At 44.0% G+C, this 22,875-nt stretch overlaps 1 protein-coding gene across 1 annotated transcript in view; it reads right to left on the bottom strand.

The window, feature by feature from the left end:
• NUCB2 (nucleobindin 2) overlaps window positions 1–3,128 on the bottom strand; it is a 56,844-nt gene extending 53,716 nt beyond the window's left edge. The window contains exon 1 of the mRNA XM_045013949.1: window positions 2,986–3,128. The gene's annotated coding sequence lies outside the window, so the exon portion shown is untranslated. The remainder of the gene's footprint in view (window positions 1–2,985) is intronic.
• Between the last annotated feature and the right edge of the window lie 19,747 nt (window positions 3,129–22,875).

The following is a 22,875-nucleotide window of genomic DNA, read 5'->3' as shown; positions in this document are numbered from 1 at the left end:
AAATGTTCTACAGTGTCTTTGGCCATAGGCAAGCAGTTCCAGAGCCAGAATGCTCCCCAATCATACCTATAGGGAGGTAGATTGTGTAGTATGTATATTACAAGAGCTTCTGTGATTTATTTTGGCTACTGAGCAAATAAATAAAAAGATAGACCTACAAGACATCACTAGGCAAACATCTTTGATGTACAGAAGTTCAATTTACAGCAACCCTGATAAGGGCTTTTAAGTTAGCAATGAACTACATTATCTTTTTTTATTAAAACATTTGTTTAGTCAGCATATCGCTAGAAATATGGGTCAATATTTTCACATCTGCGATATGTAAAATAAGTTTGTGATAGTAAGCCAAATGTTTCCCTTTTACCTGTACAACTACAATGATTGCACTGGAGTTGTATAGATTCATCTGGGGTCTAGAATGTCTAAAAAACCTAAATGGTCTATTATAACTCTTAATTTATATTAGCTAATGCTTTATATTCAAAAACACTACAGTCAACTTGCTGAAGTCTTCCCTTAGAGAAATCTTATTTTAAAATGACTATGAGCCCAGATTTTGGTTTTGTACACAATTTCTTGTGCCAACGTAAAGATTACCTAACAATCCACATAACATCAAGCCACAACTAACAAATTTATACCGACTGCTTTTGTACCGGATGTTAAAACTGCTTTTTAATCAAACCCTCCATTAAGTAAGTAAACTAGACACACAAATTACATGCATAACACTCAATGTTAGTGAAAGTTATGTACAGACCAAAGGGGGAGAATGCAATCCTTAATTTTGTGTTTCCTTGCTTTTATTGGTTTCTGTGATTATCATATTGTTTAAACATAGGTTTGGGTGTTCATATCCTTTATTTTCATAATAATCAATTCTGAACGACTTATTATTTGATTCCATAGACGTTTCACATACAAATGGGCAAATCTAGCCCTTATGCTAAATGCAGAGATGCTGTACTGTAGAACTAGGGCAGTTCTGTTGCGTAATGGGTGTATTGCCTGCGTGGTACCTTGCTCCGTACAAGTTCCCTGTGTGGTAACCTACCGGATGGGGTGGAGTGGAGCATGTGGATTTTCTCCTCACCCTTTGTGGGGTATTGTGTAATGGCCAAAACTATTCCAGAAATTGGGCCTGAGTAAACTTTAAGGAATGGTTCCTCAGTTGCTATATAGCCTTGGGAGTAAGAGTCTGGGCTTGTCTGGGTTGGGGATCTGGGCCAGAATGGTTGCAGCGTCAAGGCCACTGCAGGACCATTTTGATTAAATAAATAAATAATCATTTATTTTTAAAAAAAGAACAGGAGTACTTGTGGCACCTTAGAGACTAACAAATTTATTTCAGCATGAGCTTTCGTGAGCTACAGCTCACTTCTTTGGATGCTGAAATAAATGTTAGTCTCTAAGGTGCCACAAGTACTCCTGTTCTTTTTGTGGATACAGACTAACACGGCTGCTACTCTGAAACATTATTTATTTAAGTAAACCACCTTCATGTCATCTCATTCAGTAGTAAACTCGAACAATTTCTCAGCTACTATGTTTTCAGCTTGAAAATACTGGATGCTATCTTTCCTGCAAATAATATTTACATCCCAGATAGTGCCAATATAAACCACCATCCACCCACACTGAAATGTGTCTCATACCCAAACTGTTCTGAAAGCCACACAGTTGTGTTCTTGTGAAAGTTTGTAAAGAAAGTGACCTTTTCATAGACATGATTAAACTTTTTCTTCTGTAATATTTCCTTTGCATACTTGGTTAGCCTTACATTACAGTATTCTACCTTAGCTGCCCAAAACACCAGTAGCATGATTGTAAGCTGTAGGGGTTTGGACCATAAGGCTATAAAATTGTAGTATTTTTAAGAGCAGGAGCTTTGGGGATTTTTGGTTTCCTGGAAGAACTGGAAAACCACAGCCCCCCCTGTGATTGCACAATAAACGGTCAATCAACTGTCATCTGCTACAGGGTACGCAACCATCCTGCCACTATGTTAAAACTAGCTCTGCTTACACACACAACCATGGGTTACTTAAGTGTCATTTCTTCAAACCTACTTCTTCAATGGGGATTGCATAGATGAGTAAGGACTATTTGCATAAGAACCTGAGGGATCAGTCCCTAAGAATAACTGCTAGTTATCTAAAATTTCCCTGCTACCCCAAAAAGTCTCATTCTCTGACATGTACTAAAAATTTTCTCATCGATCCAGTCTATTTTGGATAAAGTAGTGTTGTTTCATACTGACACAATATAACATATGTATCCATTTTCAATACACACGTTTTCTGCTCATAGGGTAGAGCCAGCTGTGCTTATCTATACTGTAGAGCAGGAGCTTGGCTATGCAGGTTCGTTAGTGTGTATTGTAGCGACAGGCAACAAGATAAGCACCTATATTTTATTTCAGCTATTTGGTAGCACACCAGGCCTGCAGCTTTTTTTTTTTTAAACACTCTTGGTCCTTTTCCTCAACTTGTAGGAGAAGAGGAAAAGGAGTTTTTCAGAGAATCCCATAAATGAAATCAACACGAGACACATTAGCCCACTGTACCTGCTAATGCAGGATTGCTTCGTCCCAGTTCTGCAGCACTTTCCCCCGGTGCTGGGGCTGCCTCTGCCTTCCCGGGGAAGCCTGCACCCCAAGTGGGCAGACCTCAGTAAGTTTTACTGAGCTTAAACCTAAATTTTCTTTTGCCCCAGCCAGACCCCATTACACCCACCTCAGCCTGTCCTGCCATTCAGATCCTCCAAGTCCCCCTGGAGAGTATCTCAGTCCCATCCTTAGACATCATTTGGACACACCACAACTCTGGGGTCTTCTTGTAAACGCGACTGCTCCCCAGTAATCTGGGGTGGGGAAACCTCGCGTGGGGGCTGGTCACGCAGGACCGGGGTGCCTAGCGGCAGGAGGACCTCGCAGAGCCCTGCACGCAACCCCCTTTCCGCGCCCCGGCTCGGGGATCTCACCTTTCTCTCCCTCTGGTCCCCAGGGGCAGGATCCAGCGCTGGGCGAGCAGCCTCCAGAGACCTCTCGGGCAGGGACCGTGCCGGGCAGGGCTCCGCAGCCGCTCCTGACAGCGCGCTCAGAATCCTCCCCCTCCCGCCGCTGCCTCGCCCGCACCCCCAGCAGCAGCAGCAGCAGCTCCTCTCCGGCAGACCCCGCTCCGGTTCCTATAGCAATAGGTCCCGCCTCCGGGGCAGCCCCGATTGGCGGGGCCTGACCCCCTTCTGGTCATCGCGTAGGGTTCTGATTGGGCGGCCGCAGGGCCGCGGGTTAGGCTGCGCGGGAGGGAGAGCCGCTTTCAAGGAGGGTTGAGGCGAGAAGGTACGTGGCGGTGGCGGCGCCGGCAGAGGGGGTGGGGCTAGTTCACCTCTCGGCTGGGGGGAGCTCCTGGCCGCGACTCGCCCCCCTCCCCCACTCCCCGGGGCGCGGTGGTCTGGCCGGCCCGCCCGGGGCTGAGCGCCCCTGCCCGCGGCCATGGGCGGAGCCTGGCCCGGGCCTGCATGTACTGCCCCCCCCCCCGCCCCGGGAACCGGGGGGTTGCTGGCCCTAGAGGCTGGGAGCCGGGGGCGTGAGGGGGTTGCTGCTGGGCCCACCTCCCAGGATGGAGCCATGGGGGGCGTTGCTGGCTGGCTGGCTGCAGAGGCTGGGAGCCAGGGGGGATGGGGGGCGTTGTTGGCTGGCTGGCTGCAGAGGCTGGGAGCCATGTAGGAGGTTGCAACTTGCTGCTGGTCCCAGAGGCTCATCCAACGTGAGAACCTCTTCCCTGAACTGACCCAGCAATAGCAGCAATGAGACCTGTGGCACCTTATAGATTAACAGACGTTTTGGAGCATGAGCTTTCGTGGGTGAATACCCACTTCGTCGGATGCAACGTTTTGGAGCATGAGCTTTCAACCCACGAAAGCTCATGCTCCAAAACGTCTGTTAGTCTATAAGGTGCCACAAGACTCTTTGCTGCTTTTACAGATCCAGACTAGCACGGCTACCCCTCTGATACTTGACCCAGCAATGGCATCCCTAAAACAGCTACCTCCTCGGAAGTGGTTTATTTGTGATGGGGTGTTCCCAGCAACAGGGATAATGGTTTCTAATCATAATAACAACTTTGTGTTTATGTAGTGCGTTCTGTCGTGTATGATCCCCCTAGCTTATTCTCAAACCATGGGCCCCATTCTAGAGAGACAGGCCAGTTTTACACCTTCATCGGTGTAACTATGTCCCTCAGGGGTGTGAAAAGTCCACACCCCTGAGCGACGCAGTTATGCCAGCCTAACCCCGGTGCAGACAGCGCTATGTTGACCGGAGGACTTCTTCTGTTGATACAGCTACTGCCTCTTGTGGAGAGCTTGTCCCATCAGTGTAGTAGTCATCACTGAAGCACTACAGCTGCCACTAGACCTACCCTGACTCTTTAGAGCAATCATTATTCACAGGGATGGTCTCAAGGAAGCTAAGCATGCTCACTCAGCACCTTGTAAGAGCAGGTTCCAAATGTGCAATTTTGTTAATTCCAATGTAAAATGAAGACCTTATCCATGAGGTCCCCCAAAAGTGACTCATCTGCCTTATATTGAAGGCTAGCTCTGGAAAAACTCGCATCTTTCTTCTAAAGTGTCTTTTCCTTGGCTGTAAATGTTTAATGACTCCCAATGTAGAGATTATATTTTTCTTTGGTTTATTGCATTATTTGCTTTACTTTGATCCATGGGTAGGAGACCCTTAGAGACAAGCTTTTGAGGTCAAGAAGAGCTCTGTGTAAGGTTGAAAGCTTGTCTCTCTCACCAACAGAAGTTGGTCCAATAAAAGATATTATCTCATCTACTTTCTCTCTCTCTAGTATCCTGGGACAGACAGCTACACCAACACTGCATACATAAATAAAGCTAGCAGTGTTCAAGGTATGTAGTAATTAATGAAGACAGCTGAGACAGACTAGGTTTATAGTGGGGTGCATACAATCCAGGTGAGAGATTCAAAGCTGGCTAAAGGATTTCAACACCCTATTACCATTCATTTTAATATGAATTGAGTGTTCAAATCTCCTAGGTGTTTTTTTAAAATCTCAGGCTCCATGTTTATCTATGTGAAAGAGAACTAGAAGTATACATTTTGTATAATGAAGTTGACTAATAAATATAAGGCTATTTTTAAAAAAGTTGTCTAACACAACTCTTAACTGTTGTCAAAGAAAATTTTGGTTATGACTGGACTATGACATTTTTGTTCACAATGTTTTTCATTTTTTAAAAAAGGTTCTGCCTTCTTTTACCACCAAATTTGAGAAAACATTTTCAATGTAACTTAGAATTTATTTGTCCAATAACTTTAATTGAGATGGGAAGAGGACTAAAAAAGAAACTGATCTCTTATTGAAGGTTGAGTCAAACATACTTAACAAATTTAAAAAAAATCTGAAGTGATCACTGTGATGCTGCGGTCTATATAGTTTTATAAAAATATGCTAATGAGTGAATATAATGTAACTGGAATATGCTTCATGCAAAAGGTCTCTTGTAAGGTATCATTACAAAGCGTATAATCTACTGAGTGTGATCATCCTATTGTATAAATGTGCCACTCTTGTATCTGAAACTAGAAAAATGAAATACAACTCTGAGGGCCTATTGTAATTATGTAAAGTGTGGGCCATTAATGGTGGTTTGGAATCTTGTTGACGCCCATTAACCAGGACAGTTGTCTGCAGATGGGTGTGTTTTACCTGTAAGTATACCTGTATATTCCTGTATACCTGTTTGCTGGCAGGTATACAGGAATATACAGGGCAATGAAGTCTTGCAGTGACATGTGATCATGTCACCTGAACTGGAATGCATCTTTAACCTGGTGTCTTTCCATTGAGAAGGAGGGGGTGGGAACCCAGAGAGGGACAAAGAATTCCCGCCTTATGCAAAAGATCTATAAAGGGGTGGAAGAGAACAAAGGAAGGAAGGAGCTATCATGAAGAATCCCCTAGCTACCACCTGAGCTGGAACAAGAGCTGTACCAGGGAAAGAATTGTGCCCAGGCCTGGAAGGTGTCCAGCCTGAGGAAAAAACTTACTGAAGCATCTCTGAGGGTGAGATTATCTGTATTCAGTTTGGTTAGACATAGATTTGCGCATTTTATTTTATTTTGCTTGGTGACTTACTTCGTTCTGTCTGTTACTACTTGGAACCACTTAAATCCTACTTTCTGTATTTAATAAAATCACTTTTTACTTATTAATTAACCCAGAGTATGTATTAATACTTGGGGGGCAAACAGCTGTGCATATATCTCTGTGTTATAGAGGCCGAATAATTTGAGTTTACCCTGCATAAGCTTTATACAGGGTAAAACGGATTTATCGGGTTTAGACCCCATTGGGAGTTGGGCATCTGAATGTTAAAGACAAGAACACTTCTGTTAGCTGCTTTCAGGTAAAGCTGCAGCTTTGGGGCAAGTAATTCAGACCCTGGGTCTTTGTTGGAGCAGATGGGAGTGTCTGGCTCAGCAAGACAGGGTGTTGGGGTTCCGAGCTGGCAGGGAAGGCAGGAGCAGAGGTAGTCTTGGCACATCAGGTGGCAGCTCCCAAGGGGGTTTCTGTGATCCAAGCCGTCACAGTCACATTCTTCAAAACCTCCCTGTTTTCATTTGAAATATTCCACTGAGTATAATTTTAGTCCCAAAGCAGGATTCATACCTTAAAACTATTGTTTACGCAAGTAAGAATTTTCAATTGGAAGACTGCGGTATGCCAATTACGGGAAAATCACTAATGTATTTTATTAACAATTCACTATGATAAAAAATTATCTCAAGTCTACAATGTGTTCAGAGGGAAACAAAATGAGATCAAGTATTTCATTCACCCTAAGAATTAAAGTTGATTAAACTTCTATTGTGTGCACTACAATGACTATGAACCATCTGTAGTTCTAAAATCTAAACAGCAAGTCCACTATGACTAGTTTACAAGACTAAGTGAAGAGATGGGACACTAGATGGGGAGGGCTCTGGGTTACTACAGAGCATTCTTTCCCAGGTATTCTGGTCTAATTGATTGTATAGTTGGGGGTCAGGAAAGAATTTTTCCCCAGGTCAGATTGTCAGAGATCTGAGGAGTTGGGGTGGTTTGCCTTCCTTTGCACCACAGGGCACAGGTCAGTGGCTGGTTTAAATTGGAGTAAATGATGGATTTTCTGTAACTTGAAATCTTTAAATCAAGATTTGAGGACTTGGTAACCAAGTTATGGGCCTACGATAGGGGTATGTGAGGGGTGAGATGGGGCAGCTCCAGGCACCCAGCGCATCAAGCGCGTGCTTGGGGCGGCAAGCCGCGGGGGGCAGTGAGGCTGCCTTCGGCGGCATGCCTGCGGGAGGTCCACCAGTCCCGCGGCTTCGGCAGCAATTCGGTGGCAGGTACGCCAAACGCGCGGGACTGGCGGACCTCCCGCAAGCATGCTGCCGAATCCACGTTACCAGCAGACCTCCTACGGGCATGCCGTCAAAAGCCGCCTGACTGCCGTGCTTGGGGCGGCAAAATACATAGAGCCGCCCCTGGGTGTGAGGCTCTGTTACATGCAATGTGCAGGAAGTCAGTCTAGATGGTCCCCCTTCTGTGTCTTGAGTCTATGCGTCTAAGTATGAGTATGTTCTGATTTTTGAAAAAGCATGCACAACAAGACACCTGTCAATTTGTAACCCCCTTTTATCAATGTAAATTGTAGTGTCATAATAAGTGCTGGGAGGCAGCAGCCCACCTTGATTGGTACACAGACATATCACAGGACTCACCAGCAGGATTGGTTTTAGACAGCAGGGTTTTGCCATGGTTCACTAAACTATCATCACCTTGTATAAATCCCCTGGAATAACATTGTGATCTTTCTGCTAAGGCAGAAAAGAAAACATCTAAGATTAGGTGTGAAGGGACATCCCCTCACACTGGTGTGGAGGAGACTAAGGAGCTCCACTGGGCCTGTTCCATGCTAATGAGATGCACCTGCAAGGCTTGTTCAGCCTAGAAGAGGAGAGGTTTAAAAGGGGGTAACTTAACACAGGAAGGGGTGGTGAATAGGAAGAGACCACCTCATCCAGAGGTTGCTGGTAACAGAGATAGTGCAGCTGGGGAGGAGACAGCTGTGAGATGCACCACTCCGGAAGCCACCCTGACTAACAACAAAGCAATGTGTAGAGCCCTGTGCAGGGACAAAATTTATACCTGCGAATGCAGATATCCCCGGAGTTACAGAGCTCTAGTGACAACAAGTGAGACCAGCAGGGCCTTTGTCAGCAACCAGGCCAGGAACTGCAGCAGTGAAACAGCAGCATGTCAGGCTGCCACTTGCAGGAGCCAGCGCCCAGCTTACATAGCTTGTCCGCTGTGGCTGTACCGCCTCCAGCCCAGCTCACTGGAGCCGCCACCAGGCTCACCAGCAGCTGTCCCTGGTCATGCTTGTGTGTGCAAGCAGTTCGTGTGCTCCCAGACAGAAGTCCCTTCCACGCAGTGGTATGCATCTCCTGCCCAGGAGCATTTAACCCCAGGTCAGGGGACACCTTTATAACATGGTTGTCCTGTGACTTGGTTACAGCATGGTTAAAAGTTATAACTCGGCTGGGACTTTTTAAGCTTGTTACAGGGACACAGTTGGACCCAGGTATGCTACAAATCGTGTTATAACAAAGTTAGATGATGACTGTGTTGTTACCAGGCTCTCTCACTTGGCTATAGTTGTAGCTTTTTAGGTATTATCTCCCCTAATCAGACAGTACACCAAGTTCTTCAAGATTGCTAGTGTAGACTAATACAGGCATTTTACCATGTCTTCTACACCTGCTCTTGAAGAACAGGTGTAGAAGACATGGTAAAATGCCTGTATTAGTCTACACTAGCAATCCAAACACCTGTGGAATTGCACCAGTGTTAATGCGGTGGTGTAAGGTTTCCCCCAAACTGTCAGTGCAGACTAGGCCTTATAAAGCTTGAGCATAGGAAACTCACTTTAATGCAATGGAGGAAGCTGCTCCATTATTACTCCCATTTTATTTCTGTTACTTGTCTACTCTTGCTGGTTACAAGATGGTATCACACTTGACGATAGTTTTTCCAGTTATTGGCTACCTTCAGCAATGCTTTAAAATATGCAGGTCACTGCAGTTTGATTGTCATCTTGTATTTTTATTATACCTCCAATTTTGATGTCTATGCACTTTGCAGAGGTTTTTTTTGTTTTAGTCTATTTTAAAAACAAACAAAAAGCCTTTGGAAATCCTAAACACCCTTAACTGGGCTACAACTTGCAGGAGTCTTCATGGCTTGAAAACTGATAAGTGCTGCAGTGTTGCTATTGAAGCAGTTACCTCATCCAAAGTTTGAAAAGTTTTCTGAATGGTAGACTTATCAAGACACAGCAGGGGGAAGGGACTTTCCTTGACCACTGGTGTTTTGTGTTCCAGGGTTTTAGAGTAGCTGGGGAGAATTTTTACAGGGTTTACATATATCAATGTGCTCTTTATATTCATCAGAGTGCTGTTATATCTATTATAAAGTTCCCCAGGGGTGTGAATAGTGAGTTCCTGCCACTGCATCTTCTATCTCCCAACTCAAGAATTGACTCCACGATAAATGCAGTGGCAAATACAGTATTTTCCCCATTGATTACAGTTAGCATCAGTTACTCAGGGTAAGAGTGGGGAGAAAAATCTACATGTAAGCAGCAGTTCTCTATTTAACCATAGAATAGTCATATGCCCTCCAGACTGTTCAAACTGCTGTTAAAATAATTTCCCTCTCCCACATCCCTGCCTATGGCAGAGAGCAGCAGCAGTGAAATTCATATTACCCTGACAGTATTCTTCAGTCCTGACATAGAGAAACCACTGCTTGGTGAGAGGAGAGTTCATTCTCCATACTTGTATAATCCTGGCTTCTCTTTTCAGAGTAGCAGCCGTGTTAGTCTGTATCCGCAAAAAGAACAGGAGTACTCGTGGCACCTTAGAGACTAACAAATTTATTTGAGCATTAGCTTTCATGGGGTACAGCCCACTTCTTCGGATGCATAGCTGGCTTCTCTGCTACAATGGATAGCACAAGGACCAATTGGTGTCCTTGTGATGCTGGTTTTGTGTGATGTGCACAATAGTTTGCTAGGAACTGAACTGAGACTGACAAATTGGTGGCCTATGGAAAATAAAACAGCCACCAGTTAACAGACTCATCACTACAAACATGGATTGGAAATGACATACTGAATGTAAAAGTGAAAAGCCCCTCTGTAATTCCTCGATCAGTCCAGTCCTGCAGAGAGAGAGTGTTGACAATATGTGATGGTGTTGATTGTTGAACTAGTGAAAACATGATTAATTATTGGGAGGGAGACAGTAAAATATGTTTCTTCACAGGTTCACATCTCATTGTGTAGGAGGTGACATCAACGGAGTTACACCAATTTACTCCATCTGAGGATGTGGCCTATCAATTCTCTCTCTTTCTCCTTCACTGTAAAGGAGCTGCAGCGGCACAGGAGCCAGCAAACAGAGCTGTAAACAGGGGAGTTTGAGTGGGAGTTTGCAAAGGAGAGTTTGATGGAAGTCTAAGAGAGGCAGGCAGAGGAACAGACAGGCTAGTAAAGGGAGTGTGTGGTGTTCTGGCAGTGTTTTGGTGCTTGGTGGGTGTTTGTTTTGCTGTGGATGGTGGTGTTTGTTTCCTGGACTAACAGGATTTAGGTGGGAAGGCTATGACAGATACAGAGGCAGCAGTGGTAGTGACCCAAGCAGTGGAAAACACAAGCTGACTGGATGTGGAAGCTGCAGCATGTACATGATCCTGGAGGGGGTACCTGAAAAGAGTTTCATCTGCATGAAGTGCCATCTGATATAGCTGAAGGAAGAAAAGATCCAAGGATTGGAGATGCAGGTGGAAACTGTGGTTGAGTTTAGAAGGGAGTTTGAGCAGATGATGGAGCAAAGACATGAGGAGGCTGAAGGGAAAAGCTCAGAGTTGCAGATGGAAGCAGGACCAAAGAACTCTGAGGGGAGACTGCTGGGTGAGGAAAGTGGACAGTGGAAGCATATGACTAAGAGAACCAGGCAGAGGAAAAGAATGGCCAATGAAGGAGAAATAGAGCTCGGGAACAGGTTTGCAGAGTTGGAAAATGAAGAAGGGGCACAGCAGGTAGTTGATGAAGGTGAGAGGGCCAGGAAGAAGAGAAGACCAGCTAGTCCTGTAGGAAGAGGGGAAGAGTCAATGGAGATAACAGCACCAAATATGAGCCCCAGGAGGATACGGGATGGATTGCAAGGGAGAACAGGAATCGAGAGGACTTGCAGCCAGAGAGAACGGGATAGACCGGAGAATCGCACCATCACCAGGAAAAGGCAGATCTACATGATTGGGGACTCCTTACTGAGAAGAATAGGCAGGCCTGTAACCAGAGCTGATCCAGAGAAGAGAAGGGTCTGCAGGGTGCTAAGATATGGGATGTGGACTTGAGGCTGAAAAGGATCCTAACGGGAGTGGGAAAGAATCCACTGATTGTCCTTCATGTGCAAACAAATGATATGGCTAGATTCTCACTGGAACGTGAAGGGAGACTATGCCAGGCTGGGGAAGATGCTTAAGGAAATCGAGGCTCAGGTGATTTTCAGTGGGATTCTGCCTGTTCCTAGAGAAGGGCAACAAAGGTGTGACAAAATTATGATGATCAACAGATGGCTCAGGCAGTGGTGCTATAAGGAGGGCTTTGGGATGTATGGCCTCTGGGAGGCATTCATGGACAGAGGACTGTTATCTCGGGATGGACTTCACCTGAGGAGGGAGGGAAATAGACTTCTAGGATGGAGGCTGGCACAACTGATTAAGAGAGCTTTAAACTAGGAATTTGGGGGACATGGTTGGGAGATGTCCAGGTAATCTCCACGCCGGCTTTTAACATTGAGAGAGAAGAAAACGAAGTAAGACAGGATACAGCCGTGGGTAGGAGAATGGACATAAGGAGGAAGGGTAGTGTAGATACCAGTCTAATAGGTGATACTGGTGATAGAATGTCTGTGCCTAACCGGGTAAAGAATGTGAGCAAAGCCAAACAGCAAAAATTAAGATGTTTGTACACCAATGCGAGGAGCCTAGGTAACAAAATGGAGGAACCAGAGTTACTGGTGCAGGAAGTGAAACCGGATATTATAGGGATAACAGAAACATGGTGGAATAGTAGTCATGATTGGAGTACAGCAATTGAAGGGTATGTGCTGTTTAAGAAAGACAGAAATGGCAAAGGTGGTGGAGTAGCATTGTATATTAATGATGAGGTAGACTGTAAAGAAATAAGAAGTGATGAAATGGATAAGACAGAGTCTGTCTGGGCAAAAATCACATTGGTGAAGAAAGCTACTAGAGCCTCCCCTGGGATAGTGCTTGGGGTGTGCTATAGACCACCAGGATCTGATTTGGATATGGATAGAGACCTCTTTAATGTTTTTAATGAAGTAAATACTAATAGGAATTGTGTGATTATGGGAGACTTTAACTTCCCAGATATAGACTGGAGGACAAGTGCTAGTAATGATAATAGGGCTCAGATTTTCCTGGATGCAATAGCTGATGGATTCTTTCACTGAGTAGTTGCTGAACCAACAAGAGGGGGTGCCATTTTAGATTTGGTTTTGGTGAGTAGTGAGGACCTCATAGAAGAAATGGTTATAGGGGACAACCTTGGTTTGAGCAATCATGAGCTAATTCAGTTCAAACTAAATGGAAGGATAAACAAAAATAGATCTGTGACTAGGGTTTTTGATTTCAGAAGGGCTAACTTTAAAAAATTAAGGAAGTTAGTTAGGGAAGTGGATTGGACTGGACTGAAGAACTTGTGGATCTAAAGGCAGAAGAGGCCTGGAATTACTTCAAGTCAAAGTTGCAGAAGCTATCAGAAGCCTGCATCCCAAGAAAGGGGAAAAAATTCATAGGCGGGAGATGTAGACCACGCTGGATGAGCAAGCATCTCAGAGAGGTGATTAAGAAAAAGCAGAAAGGAATGGAAGATGGGAGGGATCAGCAAGGAAAGCTACCTATTGAGGTCAGAACATGTAGGGATAAGGTGAGAAGGTCCAACTCTACATGGCTTTTGGCCTTTGCAAAGAGAATTAAAACCAATAGTAAAAGGTTCTATAGCCATATAAATAAGAAGAAAACAAAGAAAGAAGAAATGGGACTGCTAAACACTGAGGATGGAGTGGAGGTTAAGGATAGGCATGGCCCAATATCTAAACAAATACTTTGCCTCAGTCTTTAATGAGGAGCTTAGGGATAATGGTGGGATGACAAATGGGAATGAGGATCTGGAGGTAGATATTACCACATCTGAAGAGAGAGGTTTTAAGGAGGTATTTGAAGGGGGCAAGAGAGTGATTGTTCCAGGCACATGAGGGGCAGTATGACAGAAGTCACAGAATAGGAGTGGGAAAAGCAGACAAAGGGAGCAGTAAAGTGAGGGGATTAGGAAGAGGATGAAGTATAGGAGTCAGATTAGGAAGAATGAGAACAGAGATATAGACTGGGGCAAGTTTATGTAGGGCCTTGTATGTGAGGATGAGGAGCTTGAAGTGATGTAGTAAGAGACAGGAACCCAATGGAGGAATTCAGAGACCAGGGTAATGTGATCAGAGAGGGAAGAAGATTAACAGCATTTTTCAGTATCTTGATGCTCATTAATGGAAACATTATCCTAAAAAAAGGTTTGGGGTGAAAGGATGTGCAGTGTTGGTACATTTCATACTAATCCCACCCTAAACAACAGGAATAAGAGAAGCATAAATGCCTGTCTAAAAGAAAATGTAACATTTCAGTTTTCGCATAAGTTTTTCTTTTATTTGCTCTCTGAATTATTTTTATTACTTTTTTTTCAGATCACTGGGAGTTCAGAAAATGCCACTGTCATTATCAGTGGGGCCAATTCAGATATTTCTTGGGAGAGCAAATTCCAGTCCCCACCCCTGATATCCCTGCCCTTCCAGTCCCCACTTGTCCCCCATCTTACCCTAGCCTCCTTCCACAGGAAATCCAGGTTTCCCTCAGCCGGGGAGTCTCTGCTCTCTCTTACCCGCAGAGTGCGTGAGCCGGTGCTGCCAGGAGTCAAGTTCTTAGTTGACAACTCCCGTGCCCTCTGTCACACCCCTCGTGCCAGGTCAAAACACCACTCAGTGAAATTTGACTTGGACACCCATCTGGAGGAGGCGTGGCTGGGTCAGATTTCAGTGGCATTGCAATCACACAGCCAGAGTGATTCTCCAGACCACTCTGGTAGAAGCAGTACTGATTTAGTACAAGACCAGTGCTTAAAGAGTGGTTGGGCCATGGTCCCCATGACTCCACAGCCTATGGAACTTTGAACAAGTGCAAAAAACTTTGGACTAGCACCATGGTGATTATAAAGGAGTTGGATGGTACCTGAACATCAGGCTAGGTACACATCGCCATCAAATATGTCAAGAACTATAGACTTAAATAAAAACAAAAATCTACAGTGCATATTTAAAAAGGTGCAACTATTTCTTCTAAAATGGGCTGTGTTTACGGTGGCCAACCCTGCAGGATTGGTCTGGAGTCTCCAGGAAATAAAGATTAATCTTTAAGTAAAATTATGTCATGTGATTAATCTCCAGGAATATGTCCAACCAAAACTGGCAATCCTAGTTGTGGTGTTCTTCTCTCTAATTGGATATATTAATATAACAATAACCCAGTGATTGGCCCTCTTCCATTTTTTTTCCCACTCTCACACTCGCTCTTAAACTTGTGTGTGGGGAAGACAGAATGCACATGCAAGTGGGTGAGCAGAGCTGCTGGGATACCATCTTAGAAGGAAAGGAGAGTGTGCTATATAATAATAAAACAACATGTGCCTAACAAGACATGTGCCTAACATGACCTCATATATTTAGCTAGTATTGTATGTTGTAATCTCTTCATATATGCTTTGTCTTGCTTGTTTTATTTAGGCCCCATTTTTGCCACCATATCCACACAGATCTGATTGTAAGATCAGAACTTTAGATTGTAACCTTTAGAGCTGAAATTGTATCTTCTTTGTGACCTGTAAGGCACATAGAACATTTTTATATCCTGGATAAGTAATGGGAATATTTTACTATGTTTTTTTCTGCTTTTGTTAAATTTTTGTTAAACCTCGTGAAACCTACATATTTTTTATACTTGAATTATTTCTTTAAGGCTTCACACATTGCATAAACAATCACAAATGTCTAAGTCCTATGAGGAAGTTGGGTTCACCCAATTATAACCCTCATTTCTGGGCTGCACAACTATGATCACTCATAGTATATAGAAAATGAAAAATGTCCTGTAGAGACTTGAGTTGGGTTGTGGGCATATGGAAATAGTGGGATTGTGAGCTCTCTGGAGCAGGGACTGTGTGAGCCTGAATCTGCCACTGTCCTGCACCGTATGTCACTATTTAAATCAGTGCAAAATAGGCATAAAATGTTACCATTCTGATCTGGTAATACTTTTCATCCACATTGCACTCCCTCTGCTGTGGTATAAATGACTATGCGAGATGCAAGGCAATGATGAATCAGGCCTTCTTTTTCCTTGTTTATACAATGGCTATGCTCTTTTTAGAGTCCTTAGGTGCTGTTGCAACAGAAATAATAATAATGGCAGATTTTAGGATTAATTTTTAAAAATCAGTTAAAATCCCAGATGTGGGGGTGAGGAAAGAGAGTGCATTTGACAGGGGAGCAAAACAGGGAGTTGAAACTGATAACCAAAAAGTGTGGTCTTTTATTTTTGTACCCTGTGGAAATGATCCTAGGACAAGGGTGGGCAAACTTTTTGGCCCGAGGGCCACATTGGGGTTGCGAAACTGTATGGAGGGCCGGGTAGGGAAGGCTGTGCCTCCCCAAACAGCCTGGCCCTCACCCCATCCAACCCCTCCCCCGCTCCTTGTCCCCTGACCACCCCCTCCCGGGACCCCTACCCCAACCGTCCCCTGGGATCCCACCCCCTATCCACACCCCTGCCCCCTGACAGGCCCCCCAGGACTCCCACGCCTATCCAAGCCCGCCCCCGCTCACTATCCCCTGATTGTCCCATCCAACCGCCCCCTGTCCCCTGACTGCCCCCCGGGACCCTCTGCTCCTTATCCAACACCCCTACCCCGCTCCGCACCCCCTTACCTTGCAGCTCAGAGCAGCAGGAGCTCGCAGCCCCACTGCCTGGCTGGAGTCAGCCATGCCGCTGTGCTGCCTGGCAGGATCAGCGAGCCAGAGCACTGGCGGCGCGGCGAGCTGACGCTGCGGGGGAGGAGGGACAGCAGGGGAGGGGCCGGGGGCTAGCCTCCCCACCTGGGAACTCAAGAGCCGGGCAGGACGGTCCTGCGGGCCGTAGTTTGCCCACCTCTGTCCTAGGACAACTGAATCCTTCATGTATAGCTTCAGCTCATTGACAGTATTCAGGGCAAGTTGTATCAATTTTAGGACCAATTCATCCAATGAAAAGCATGCATTTCAAACCCAGCAGCCCCTTACAGAGCTTTTCCAGACACACCACAGTACACAAGTACCTTGTTTTGTCCAATGCATTATCCAGTATGTTTGTGGGAAATACTTTCAAAGTGATATTGAAAATCACTAATAAATTGGCAGTTCAGATTTGCTTTCAGTGTATGTGCTCACCAAGAAGAATGGTAAGAGATTGGAAGTTTCATGTGTTTTTGCATAACCAAGGAGAGAGGAAACATCATTTGGCAAAAACACATTGTCCTTTGGTGGAAATGTTATAACTTTGTTCCTGAAAAATAGGCTGAGTATACTAACTGTATAGCAGTGTTTACTTATGTAATTTGTGCTGGATAAGGATGGGGAAATCTTGTTGCAGGGTCCAGAACTCTGCTTCTTCCTGCATTTTTTGAGGTTACTATCCAATAGGAACCATCTTCTCTATATCAAAGGCAAAACATGTTTTCTTCTGAAGTATTTTTATGAGCGACAGGGATAAATAATCTCTGGCAAGAGGTGACTTCATCAGAGGCAGAGAAATCATTTCCAACCTTTTCTTCAGTTCTGTGGCAGAATTTTAATAGGGGGTCCCTACAGGTTTCCTCTAGCATATAACTGCATGTTTCACATTGACCTACATAAAGCCTATCATACACAAATAGCTAGGGATTTGTTTCACTTTGTTTCAACTTTTACTCCGTATATATATCAATCACTGAGTCTTACTCTCTGCCAATAAATGTCTGACATTGATTTGTGTACGTTTTTCCCCCTCAAACAAGTTCATAGGAATCAAAATTGTATTCTCACTGTGCACAAAGGAAAAAAAATTAGAGGGAGCATTGCTCTATAGTTTGCTTGCTTGTGCCAAGCTGTGTGGCTAGGAAATGCAAATATGCACGTCCACCAACTGCAAAAGAATGGAAATAAGTCATAACCCAACATTATATAAATGATCCTATAAATCCAGGTTTGGGGAAACTGATGTATTTATATGACATGCTTTGAACAGCATGAGCTTTGTTCCAAAATATTGAAAATCTATATAGGGATTTACTTTAGCATCAGATTGCTAATTCTGGCAAGCATACATGATTTGTACAGAAGTTATGCTGCTGACATCAGTTTAAATTGTGAGGCAAAAAAGAGGTGAAGGGTACTGAGAAACTTTGATAGAAACAAAATAAAGATTATGGACCATGCTTCTGCAACTGAAGACAATAGGGTCATTGTAGGAGTATGTTTTGCTGGAGCAGGCACTCCAGTAATATTAAAAAGTCAGTTCTTAAAAAAGGCCAACGTTATCTAAGCACAGCAATGACATTACATACTTTGTACTTATAGGTCCCTTAGATCCAAAGTTCTTTGCAACATTAATTAACTTTCATCAATAGATCTCAAAGCACTTTACAAACATCCCTTAGGCTTCACAACACATCATTGAGATAGGAATTATGCCCATTTTACTGACTGGTTAATTGAGTCATAGACAAGTTGATTTGTGCAACCAATTTGACTTCAGTGGGAGTCTTACCTATATTGTGACTGCAGGATTAGGCTCCCCCAGAAAGCCTGGTGTAGCAACAGAGTTGCTACTTCAGTCTAAGAGCTGAAGTAGGCTCTGTGAGCCTAGAAATGGGAAGACTGCAAGACCTGGGTATCAGTGAATCTTTTGCCCATGACCTTCCCCAAAACCTACTGTGCAGAATCATGCAGAGCTCTGCACTATGGGTGTGCACAAACCCTCTAAAGCCTTCCAAAATAATACCCTTCTGTACCCAACCAGTGAAATTACATGGGAACAGCGAACTGCAGACACTGGGATCCGTTGGGGGCCATGCCTGCAGATGGTCAACATTAGCAAAATGTCTCATGGCCCACAATCAGATTACCCGCATGTGGCCCGTGGGCTGCAGGTTGCCCACCACTGGTGTATAGGGTCCTCTACCTGCAGAGGTGGGGACGAATATCGTTATATAGCTGCATACATTCCTTTTAATTCTCTGAAGTTTCAGAAAACTTTCCCAGCAGAAATTATCCCATGATTGATGTCCACTCTTTTTAGTAGATCAAATATAACCATAAGGCCTGGCCCTCCAGGAATGAGGCAAAACTCCCTTTGGAGTAAGGACTGCAGGACTGGGCTGATAGTATTAAATCTTTATAAGGGAACTGTTGTCACATGTATATCAGAATATTCTGACTTCTGCAACAGTAAGTTTGGTAAGACCACATCTCTGAAGATTCTGTTACTTACTCATTTGAGATGTTGCAAACTCAATAATCAAATCTGCATCAGATTTTTGCAAATCCTCAGATGTGAGAAAAGTCCAAGAGCTCATCCCTATGCTCATAATGATCAAGGAAGCCCATACGGTTTAAGGATGGATTCTTAAAATGGTTTCACAAATAGCTTTACCTCAATTGGCATATCTGCCTGCCTTTTGTCATTAGGTAAGCAGTGCCTTTATAATGGTGGTGTTAGTCATCCTCTCTGAGTCTTCTCCAGTCAGCGTACATCACGTTCCCCCCTGTGCACATTCAATTCTGAGCAAAATATAGCATCTGTTTTTTCCTACTGAATGAGTGTTTACTCATGAGTAACAGTGTTTGATAGTATTAAGAGGCTTTGTGTTGACCCTGAAAAATGAGGCAAGTTAGATGCCCATAACACCAGGTGGTGAAGTAATTGAATGCTTATATAAGAAATGCTTTGTTCAAGAAACCCAACAGTGGATTAATGGCCTTATCGTCATTATGCTCAAGAAGTGTACTTAATTTTCAAAGTGGCTTGAAATTTGAAAGGGGATTCAAAGATCAAGAGGATGTCTTAAGTCATTCAGGGACGGTAAACAGGAGTTGCTGTATCCAGGGAAGGCAAACGTGGGAGCAGATTGTGAACTATGACACTTGGATTCTATTGCGGATTCTGTGACCTTGGACACATCACATATGGTCTGATTTTTCAGAGGTGTGTGTGTGTTCCATAGCTCTGAAGTCAGGCCATTAACCTCTCTGAGCCACAGTTTACCCTGTCTATACTGAGAATAATATTGCTTACTTCACAGTTATGCTGTAAGGCTTTACTAATTAATGTTTGTAAAGTCCTTTGAAATCATCAGTTGGGAAGCACAGTATGACACCCTGGCACCTCAATAGTCACCACTGTCATGTAATTAGGATATGTTTTGTACAAAGTATGTTTTGTGAGATATCATTCTAAAAGTCTTGATCTGCCAGACATTAACATCTCATTGAATTGTATGTGCTATTGCCGTATGTGAAGTTGTGAAGTTTGGCTACGTATGTGTTACTGAAACATGTGAGGTTGAAAACACCCACAAGCAGCCTTTCAGGTACAACAGTAATAAGGCCAAACAATGTTAATGGCTTATTGAGGAAATGCACACAGGCACAAGGATTACCCCAGGAACTGTGTAGAATAGAAACCTCTCAGAGGTAGCACTACACAATGGGAACTGTTTGACCCAGGTCACAGCAAAAGAGTTTTCCAGCAAGTGGGAAAAAGATACAAAAGGGGAACAGTGACATCATGATGATACCTTACTCTCTCTATAACAACACACCTGGAAGCACCTGAGGAGTAAAGGCTGAGCAGGGGGGAAGTGATGGTCCCAGGCTAAGGGATGGCAGGCCTGTGTATGAAAACCTGGGAAAGACAAGGCAGCTTGTGCCTTAAGAATCTGCCAGTCTGTTTATCACTCAGGATGAGAATTTGCTAATTCACATCCTGCCTATATAGTATGTTAAGCTCAGTTTGTGTTTTTTGTTTATTTACCAGGTAATCTGCTTTGATATGTTTGCTATCACTTGTAATCACTTAAAATCTATCTTTTGTGGTTAATAAACTTGTTTTTGTTTTGTCTAAAACCAGTGTGTGGAAATCATAATGGGGGGAGAGGAAGCTATTGCATATCCCTCTCCGCATTGAGGGAGAGGACAAATTTTATGAGCTTATGCTGTACAGTTCCTTGTACAGCCGAAGATGGCATAATTTTGGGTTTACCCTTCAAAGGGGGTGTGCACTTGAGTAACTGGGCAGTTCCTTAGCTGAGCCTTTCCATGCAGAGCTGATCTCAGCATCTGTGTGAAGCTGCAGCTGGATATATCCCTACCCGTATGTGTGTTGGAGGGGGCTTGAGAGCCTGTCACAGCAGTACAGTGTGAAAGGGGGCCCAGGGTGGTGGTTCAGGCAGGCTCAGTGGTACCCCAGTTCCAAGTGGCACCCTGAGGGGGAACCCGTCACACACAATATAACTGCAAAGTATTATCACTGGCCAAGAGAAGTGAAGTCATATACTCAAATCGACGACATTTCTTTGTTAGTATGTGATATCTTTTGAAAACGACATCTGATCAGTTCCAACAATTCAGGGAGTGTTCTAGATATTGATGAGCAAAACCCTATTGATTTTCGTGAAAACTGGAAAAGTCTAATTTCCACTAAAATCACCATTTGGTCACTCTGCATACAGGAATGAGTGACCTTAGGGTTAGAGGGAGGATTAGTGGGCCATTTTTAACCCACTCCAGAAAACCCCTCCTCTGCTGGGTTCCTTGCCCCTCCCCACTCTGGCCAGGCCCCTTTACCCCCTCCCCCCAGCTGGGCCTGTCACCCCCCCACACAGTCTGATCTGTCATCCCTCCCACCCCCAGCCTGAACTTTCCAGTTTTCATCAAGATCAATAGGATTTTGACTGGGGGAGCGGGAGGGGCTCAAAGTATGGCAAGGGGCCAGCTGGTAGGGGGAGGGCCTGGCCATAATGGAGAGCCATGGGGCACACCTGGAGGGACTGGCTGAAGTATGGGTGAGCTACTCAGCCATAGTAGGGATGAAAGTCCACTGGGTGTACAGTTTAGCCTATATAAGCAACAAAGTGTGTGACCCTCTAGGTACCTTTTTCTAATGCAGCATGTTTTCCCTTGTGGTGTCGTGATATAGTTGGGGTAAGAGAGAGTCATATTTTTTCCTGACTTAGAACCACTAAGCAGAGCATAAAAACTTTGTGAGGAAAACAAAAGTACAAAGAACTGGAGGTGCTTTTTCCTCTGGGATATTTTGTTTTATAATATCTAAAACCAGACAGAAAAATTTAAAATTTTGAGTAAGCATGCCAATTTCAGTGACTTGCTATCTGAATCCTGCTCCTACAGTATCTGAAGTCTGAGGGCCATGCCACCACCTTTATAAGTATTGTCTCCATTGTTGTCAAGCAAAAGAACGTTTAGTGTCTGTGCTGAACAGAAACCCAGTGATACTGTTGATTATAAACCTAATGGAATGTTAAGAATGTACCCTTACTTTCCCCAAATAGTTACAGTACTGGAATTTAAGTGCTAGGAAAAGAACACTGTATTCACAGCAACATGGAGACCAACTTTTTAACTTTTCAGCACATTAACAAGTCAATGATTTTCCCGTCAGCCAAAGACAAAGCCAGAGCCCTGTGCCCAGCCTGAGTAGCCGAACTAGGATGTGAATAGATATGTGGGATAGAGAAGAGAGATACTCACTGCCAGTTACAAAGCAGCTCTATGACCACCCTGCTGAGGTAATGACAATCTTGCATGGCCCAAAGGTGTCTCAAGCTGGGCATTTAAAATTAGTGGGCGTGTCTGAAAATGTTGATGTCAACGTTGCCTCATATTTCCCATTTAGACAATGGGGATAATAATACCTACACTTGTGAAATTCTTTGAAATCCTTGCATTAAAGGGCTTGTATAAGTTGAAAGTATTATTACAGAGTGGAGCTGAGGCAAGCCTTATCCACTTACGCTCAAATGTTTAAAAACATCTGTGCAATGTACCTGGATCGCTAACCAGAGAAAATCAGCAGTGTTGAACAATGCCCAGAGTCTACAGAACAAAGTGATAAAAGACAAGAATATAAACTGTTCTAAAGCTACCAAGGAGTATATTACCTGGAGCAGATGCTATTGCTTCTGCATATTTAATTCCAACCAAAACACTTACTTCAGAGTCCTCTGTTACAGGGAAATATAGACAATACAATATAAGCGCAAGTCCAGATTCAGCTTTGGTGTAACTTCATTTCATTCCATGGATGAAATCTAGACCCCATTGCAGTCAATGGCAAACCTCCTATTAACTTCAGTGAAGCCAGGATTTCACCCCATGAGTTGCTTCTACTTATACCAGGGCTGAATTGAGCTCAGTAAAAAAAGCCCTATTAGCTCATCTGGCCCTTACTCTTGCAAAGCAGGATTCTTCCATATAATTACACTTTAGTGTTCTGTCCACGCTATTTTCAGGCGATGTCTCACTATTTCCATTGCGAGATTATTCCACATTAATAGATCTAACTTTGGGAAATG

This window comes from Mauremys mutica, chromosome 4 (assembly GCF_020497125.1).
Source record: "Mauremys mutica isolate MM-2020 ecotype Southern chromosome 4, ASM2049712v1, whole genome shotgun sequence".
NCBI lineage: Eukaryota > Metazoa > Chordata > Testudines > Geoemydidae > Mauremys > Mauremys mutica.
This window is presented reverse-complemented; position numbering and strand designations above follow the sequence as displayed.